We start from the raw sequence: 7,909 nt of genomic DNA on the forward strand, positions 1-7,909 counted from the left end.
TGGGGTGTGCGGGGGCCCCCCGCTGTGCCGTAGCTGCCTCCGTGTCTTGCTCCGGTTCTCAAAGCTGCCGTGACAACCCCGCGATGGGATTTCGGGTTTGTAGAGGGAGATTGCCGGGGTCGAAGAGGGCGGCTTTGGCCCAGCCGGGTTTGCCAGCTGCTGTTCCTTAAGAATGAAAGGAAGAAATTCTTGCCTGCTTTGCTTCTGCTCCTTCCACTTGGGTGACTTTTCTCTTTTTATTTCTGTCATTTATGTCTCCTTCAGGACAACCCTGCAGCGGGCTGGCGCAGCTGAAGCTTTCCACCCAGCATCTTGAGAGCCCTCATCTTGCTCTCAGCCCCCTCACCCAGCGCCGTCTCTGGGACCCCCTGCTCCAGAGGGAGCTGGGGGTGGGGTAACCCGCCGCAGGAGGGGTTTGGGGTTGACTCCTGGGCGTTAAATTTTACTAAAAGCTCTGGAGCAAGAGGGGCTGTGCAGCTCTTTCAGAGACAAGGGCTTTTCTCAATATTTCTTAATAGAACTCCCAATATTCTTGTTTTATATAATTATGTGTAGTCCTTGGGAATCCCTCTGGCCTGAGATCCTGAGGCAGTGAGGTCTTTGTGTTCTGGTTTGCTCTTTGGGGGGTTAGATATGTGGAGAAGTACTTTGAATTCTCTTATTCTTGGGCTCTGTGAAGGTTTCTTTGCTTTGAAGTGTCTGTCCCCTTGCTGGCATGTGTCATCTAAACCAAACCTGACTTTAGCAGAAGTGTCACCGTGATGTAATCTGTTTGGGGAATGTGCATTTTTCTGTCTTTTTAAGTTGTTGGGATAACTGATTAACAGAAACTTTCTGCACATCACTGTCTGTGTCACAGTTCCCTGATCAGAAATTGCAGGGGCATTTTGCAGCATAAACAAGGCGAGTAATCTTGTCTGACATAATTTCTTATTTTTCTGGTACCTGGTTAAGGAGCAGTAAGAAGAAATCTATATGGCAGCCGGTGTGCTGCTGTCCTCAGCAGCGTGCCAAGGGGGAGAAGAGACAGTTCCCGTCCCTGATGCTGCTCAGGCTGAGAGAGGAGTGGGAGGTGCAGGAAGAAATTTGTCTCTGGTGGTGGTGGCAGCAATGCCACTGCTTCCCCAAGTCCTGAACCTGTATCTGGCAGTTAAAAAATGCAGTAAAATATATTTTAAAAGAAATCCCTGTTTTCCCTGCAGTAAGGAGGGGATGGACTGGCTTTCTGTAGGAATTTTTGTGCGTGTTAATTCCCACCAGCATCAGTTTTATGCAGCTGTAGAAGGCCCCTGTTTGCGATGGAATGGACTAAGTGGGAGCGAGTCTTTCTTTGCTCTTGGCCAAAGGTGAAGACACTTGAGACTTTGAGACTTTCCAAGAATCTCTTACTAATATGTGTTCTAGCCATGCTTAATGGTTGCATTTACCTCCTGTTTCCAGACATAAAGAGCGTGCAAGCAGTTCTCAACCTGACCTTTTCAACTGAATGTACTTAGACGTACTGGGCCAAACTCCACGGTGCTGGAGCTCCCTGCCAGCACCCGGGGGGTGTCACTGGGCTGGAGAGCACTGCTGGGGTGCGGCGAGGGCTGACACTGCTGTGAGGTGGACGTTAGTGTCGCTAATCCCACTGCGCCAGGAAGAACAGTCAGCGTCAGCAATTGCCCTGAGCTTCTCCTGGGAGGTTTTTTTCCAAGGTGACAGACGCTTCAATGTTAAATGTGAGATTAATGGTTTTGCACAAGCAGTTGTTAATTTTAAATGCATTTCCTAAGCTCCAGCCTGCCAGCCGCGCAGGGATATTGCTGGCTCCAATGCTTCTTCATCCTTCACCATCAGGATAAAATGTAAAGTGCTTGGAAGCCTTTGCCTGCCTCCAGATTTCTGTAACATGAAGTTTGCAGCTCAGGCTGTCCATGGGGCAGCGCGCTGGAGCTCCCTTTTCTCCTTAGGGGTAAACTCCCTCTGCTCCCAAAGTCTCCTCACCTTGCTTAAGAGATCTCCTCAAAAGATGCTTGAGTATGTTCTAGACATATTCACTAGTAGGTCGTGAAGTGGAAATCCTGATCTAATCATTCTCCAGAAAAACTCTCCTTTGGAAATTCCTGACCCCATGTATTCTGCTGCTGAAGGAGATTCTGTACGTTAAAGCTGATGCACTTGTGGGAAAAGGAGCTTTTGTTTCACTTATAACTTCCTGAGATGAGACCTGCTCCGCTTCACTCAGAGGAGATTTTGCAGCTGCTTTGCATAGCTCTGTGTCAAGTATTGACCAACTGGCAGGTTTCCGATCAGAGGTTTTTCTTTTAACTTCTGGCATTTTGGAAACCAAAACCTGAACACTCTTAGTTATCAGGGTTTCAGGTTCTCAAAGAGCCTGAACCCGAAGCAGGCAATTTTTTGAGATATTATGTAAGATGAGGAAGTGGGAGCTTTTCATTTAAAAATAAACTTTTCAGTTAGCAGATGCTAAAGATCTGTGACCTGGGAAGTCCTTTCCCAAAAGACCTGGTGGTCCCACCAGTGGTGCCTGGCGCTGTGGCAGGATGGGAAGCAGGGCACCCCAGGGCAGCCCGGGGCACCCCCTGCCTCAGGCTTGCCAAAGCTTTGTGAACGGAGAGAATTGGGAATGTCTGATACACTTCTCTGATCGAGGTAAAATGGAGGTTTATATGTTGTCACGTTGCTGATTTTCAAAAGCATTGTTAACGTTAGAAGATGCCAGTGTGCACCTACCGTGACTTTAAAAAAAGGGATTATTGGGGTAAACATCTGAGTCCTAGAAAAATCTGGTGGGACGGCTGCCAGGAGCTGCCCTGCATCTTACTGTACCTAAAGCCTCTGAAAGTCTGGTCTGGCCAGGCCACCAGGCGTTGATGGCTGTCCAGCTTTCCTGCCAGCAAACACAAGAGGTCTGGGGCTGCCCAAACCTCTCTCAATGCTCATTCCATTGACCTCCTCTTCGCAGAGGGCTGACGGTGTGAGCCGGGCAGTTGTCGCAGAGCAGCCTTGGGCTTGTTCCTGCAGTAACTGCTTCTCCTTTGAATCCAAAGGCTCATGGCACCACAAATTTTGGTGCTTTGAGAGTTGGATCAGAGCTCCTGAGGTCCTTACGGGCTTTCTTGGGCTTTGGTTGCCCCTGTGGCCTCGCCATGAGGTGTCCTTGGAAAGCTGTACCCAGCTCATGCACTTCAGTTTGGCCAAAGTATGCTCGATGCTACGTCGCGTCTAGGCTTGAGGTTGCACTTCCTCCCTCCTTTAATTTTCAACCCCAGCCTCCAAAGCTTTTATAACGCCCTCCCTGAAAGCACAAACCTCTCTAAAGCGCGGAATGATGGGGAGCCCTGCGAAGCTCTGGTGAAACCCACGCTGAGCTGCTGCAAAGCAGCAGCTGGAGCCCAGCAGGTACCCGGCCGCCAACTGCCAGTTCCCAGCTATGAAAACACACCGCTTGCACGGTTCGCACAACCGGCGCAGATGCAGCACGAGCAGCTGCCAGGGAGAAGGGGAGGAGGATGAAAAAGACCATTTGGATGCAAAAGCAGAGGAGTCGTGCATATCTCCCAAAACAAAAATAGTAGCTCAAAATGCACTTAGAGTTCTGCTGGCAGTAATAACCGATGGAGGGGAAGCGCTTTGGGATGTTGTCCTGGTCTGGAGTGAGCAGATGTTACTGCGTCCACTGGAATCGCAGCAGTGAGCGCAAAGCACAACTTCCCTGCTGCCCTGGCATGAATTGTGATGGCTCTCTAGTGTAAATCAGGCCAGGCTCCACGCAGGGCAATGCTGTTCCACCAGAACTGGCCTTGCTTATACAAGTCCCAAGGGTGGTATTTTGATATCTAGAAAATTAATGCTTGAGATGGATCTGACCCAAAACCCTGGATTTGAACTCTTTGCAAGTCCAGATCCGGATGCAAACTTCACAGCTGCGCCCTGTTGTTTCTAAGCCCAATAAAACCCTCTCTCTGAACCACCCACAAGCTTAATGAAAATGTAGATTGAGATCAGATCATTATGGCCCCGAGCCAGTGCTGCGAGGCACGCACAGCGAACGGCCCGACTCTTCCCGTGCTCATGGTGATGTAAACTGTGAGCAGCTCCAAGGAGATCAGCTGGATTTCCCCAGCATGGAGCCAGTTGTAAATGGGAACAGAATAAGACCCTGGGTTTCTCTCCTTTTTTTTTTTTTTCACGTTTCTGTTTTGAGGAGCAAGTGAACTCCCATCTCATGCTGACCTAGTCTGAGAGGTCATCTTCTTCCAGGAGGAGCTTTGCCAGGAGCTGAGACTGGATTTGTCCTGATTACCAAGACACATTGTTGAGGAATGTGATGTCAAACGATGGCTATTTTTGTTCCAGCCTCAGCCCTCTTAGTTTGTTGGGAAAAGTTGATGCTGGAGATGAAGAGTAGGAGAGTCTTGGGGGAGGGAAAAGGGGGAGAAAGAAGAGGGGGTCTAAAGAGCATGGCCATCCCTCCTTTGGGACAAGATATTTTCTGTGAAGCAAACAGCAGCATTAAACTCTTGAGAAAATTTTCACTGGAGGGCTGGGGCACTGGCAAAATGGAAGTGTTGTCTTCTGCCATCTCCATCCTCTCTTTACAGAGATGAGCACCAGGGGGGTGGCTCAGAGGGCTGAACTAGGTTGGAATGGAAGGTTTGTTCGGTGGTTCAAATGGAGGGTGGGTTTGCTGCCTCAGTCCTGAGCTGACTGTATGATCTCAGGGTCCCTCTGCAGATGCTCCCATCTGGAACAGAAGTATTTAATCTAGTTTCCTTGATGGACACAAGAACTAAGCCTCAGGTGTAAACCTTTTCAGCTCCTTTTCAAACCGTAGGGGTTTGGGGTGAGTATTGTGTTTTCTGTGTTTCTTCTGGGCAGTATTTTCATACGAAAACTTGCTGGATCTGTGCAGGTCGAGTCCACCATTGGGTGTCATGAAATTAAGTGCTGTGCTTCTGCTGGCTTTAATTTTTGGCTGCTGTTCCTCGTGAAGGGTCAAGACTAGCTGCTGCTACTGCTGGTGTTTACATGAGTCACCTCTTGAGATCTGCCTTCGCGTGGAAGCAGGTCTTTGCCAGGTATGGGTGCCTGTGGTTATTATGCGATGTAGTAAGTGAATTTTGGGTGCTGGCTTCTCTCTCGGACTCTGCCAGGAGCAGAAGCAATGCTGGGAACAGAGGGAAAGCCTCGACTTGCAGGAAGCTGAGATGCCTGGTTTGGAGGACTTTAATTGCCAGAGTCACGGGTCTGCTCTTCCATTAGAGGCCATTTGCTGTTTTCCCAGAAGATGAAAGGATCTTGCTGTCAGCACTATTAAAAAGCCCGTAACAAACCAAACCCAAGTGGGACCTCGCTTCTGCCCTTCGCCTCTACTGGGGCTTGCTTCTGTGAAGCCACCACTATAAAAATCCCTCAATTCTTTCCACTATGAAAGCCCACAAAACGGGCTGGCAAAGCAGAGGACAATATAGAGATACTAACGGCCACGTAACGGGGTGACGCGTTTTCAGGAGCAGCATCTCTGCTTACGTGGACCCTTTAACCAGTTTAAATGCTTGTATTGGTGCCTGGCAAAATTTCCATCTCCCACCCCTCTTTTTTCCTGAATAAAGGAGCAAACCACCATTTACTTCTCTTATTTTCCTCCTTAAGGGCAAAACTTAGCACCCACGAATCACTTTTCTCAAAGTTCTTAAAAATAGGTTGCCATGTAATGGCTTGGGACTGTTCGGAGAGGCTCCCAGTCGTTAGTGTGGTTGCGGTGATGGAGATCTGCTCTGGGCTCAAGAAGCAGAGTGCTTTGTTTCTGGAGTCTGTGCAGATATGGGCAACAGTTTTCAGGATGAATAGTTTATTTGCCGAGAAATGCAATTTTGGGGTTGACTGCAACTGTTTACTAAATTGGCACTAGTAGCTAATCTTTTTGTAAAGGGCAGCGATGTTTTGTTTCAGCATTTCAGAATGAAAAATTCATGTTTTTCCATTCTGGAGTAACATTTTGTTTCGTAACTCACCTGTGTTTTAATCCTTTTTGCAACGGGTAAAATTATCCAGACTATCAAACCCAAACAAAGGGATCAACGGTGCATTTTGGTTGATCTGGACTTAAAGGATTATTTTTGGTTTTCCTTTGCTGGGAGTGGGGCAGGAACAAATCAAAAGCTTTTCGCTGCTAATGAAAATACAACCTTCTTCCACCCCTTGAATGAGTCGGCAGATCTCCTTGCATCGTGTGCCTGGTTGTGAGCCGTAGTGCCAGCCTCCTCATCAAGGGTGCTTTTCTCAGCCATGGTTTCTCATCATGAGAAGGAATTAGAGTTTAATGAATGCTTTGATCTTGGGAAGTGGCACTTCCAGGACTCTCAGTCCCTTGTGCCTGGTCTCAAGAGCATTGCCCCCAGACAAGACCCCATCCTTTGTTAATTGAGGTCCGTGGTCACGTTGCTCTTGAGTTCACACAGGTTAGATCCTCTTCAAGGGCAAGGAGGACAGACTCAGATCTCAGTTAGCTGGTGCAAACCAGCAGGGAGCCTATTATACTCAGAATTTATAGTCAGAATTTGCTTTTGTGAACTGTACAACTCGTTGCACTTCAGGACAACAACTTAAGCTGTTTGAGTGCCTCCACAAGATTTCCTTGTTTTCCAAGACGAAGCATTTCTTGTGGTTGAAGAGGGTCCTTGCTGTAGTTTGGGCAGAGTGGTTTGGGTGCAAGGGCTTTTGCTCCATGACACTGATGCTGGTCTGGAATGGAAAGCATGAGGCTCAGTTGTGGTCTCTCCAGTACGAGGGAAAACTGTTAAATGTAGGTTTCACCGTTTCGGTGGGTTGCTGCCTTGTTGGTTCATGTTACTGTCCAATACTTGAGAAATTCTGCGGCACATGTGTGCAGCCAACTGGCCCTGTGGTAATGGCCCTTGGACACCTAACTGGTGTCCAAGTAGCGCTGCAGTTCATAGCATCCATGGCAGAAGCAGCACCCGCCACGCATGTCATCCCACAGCCTGGGCAGCTCCAGGCGCCGCGTGTTATTCCATCTGCCCATGGTCAGCAGAATGGCACGTTGGGTTTGGCTTCTCTGTGTGGCTTCTCTTGAAACAGAGCAAATACCAGCGACGCGGCTCTGTGTGACACCACGGTTGGTTCTCCATGTCTTGAGCAGCAGGTCAGAAATAGCAGAGCCAGGCACTGAGGTGTCAGGGGGTGATGTTAGAGTGTAAAACAGGACAAATAAGAGGTTAAATACAAGTCATCATTGTGCTGTCCACTGAAATACAAAGAGAATGACGTGAAAACTGATGGTCAGCCCTGTGGAGGGTCCACTGCGAATTATCCTGAGCTGCTCCTACCCCTTGCGATATTATCACATCCCAGGACCTCAGCGTGTTATTCTTGCAACCTCAAGTATTTTCTTGCAACTCTCCCACCATCCCGGTGCAGGGGGAATCTACAAGGCGGGGGAAAATGGGGTGGCCCATGTGTTAACTTTCAAGCAGAGGTTGACAGCTCTGGAGAAACAGCAAAGCTGTGCGGTTGGCTTTGCGTCTTGGTTTTGTCTGTTTGCTCCTATTGCTTGAAAAAGTTGCTGTGGGGAGGAGGGAATGACGTAGCCCAAGTGGGTGCCAGTAATGGACTGAACTGTGGTGCTGGCTTTACCCCGGTGCAGAGGGGGCGTGGGCAAACCCATCCTCTGTGGGAGGATGCAAGGTGCAGCGAGACATGCAAAGCTCTGATGTTTCTGCTTGTCTGTGAGCACTTGCACAGCTGAGAAGCTGCTAACGGTCCCTCCGGTGCCTGTCACCCAAGGACTTGGTGTTCTTGGGTGGAACAGAGCTCTGACAATGAAGAATGATGAGTGATTGCTTCATTTCTGTCAGCACCTCCCAACCCAGCCCGGGCGCAG

Source organism: Buceros rhinoceros, unplaced genomic scaffold, assembly GCF_000710305.1.
Source record: "Buceros rhinoceros silvestris isolate BGI_N320 unplaced genomic scaffold, ASM71030v1 scaffold11351, whole genome shotgun sequence".
NCBI lineage: Eukaryota > Metazoa > Chordata > Aves > Bucerotiformes > Bucerotidae > Buceros > Buceros rhinoceros.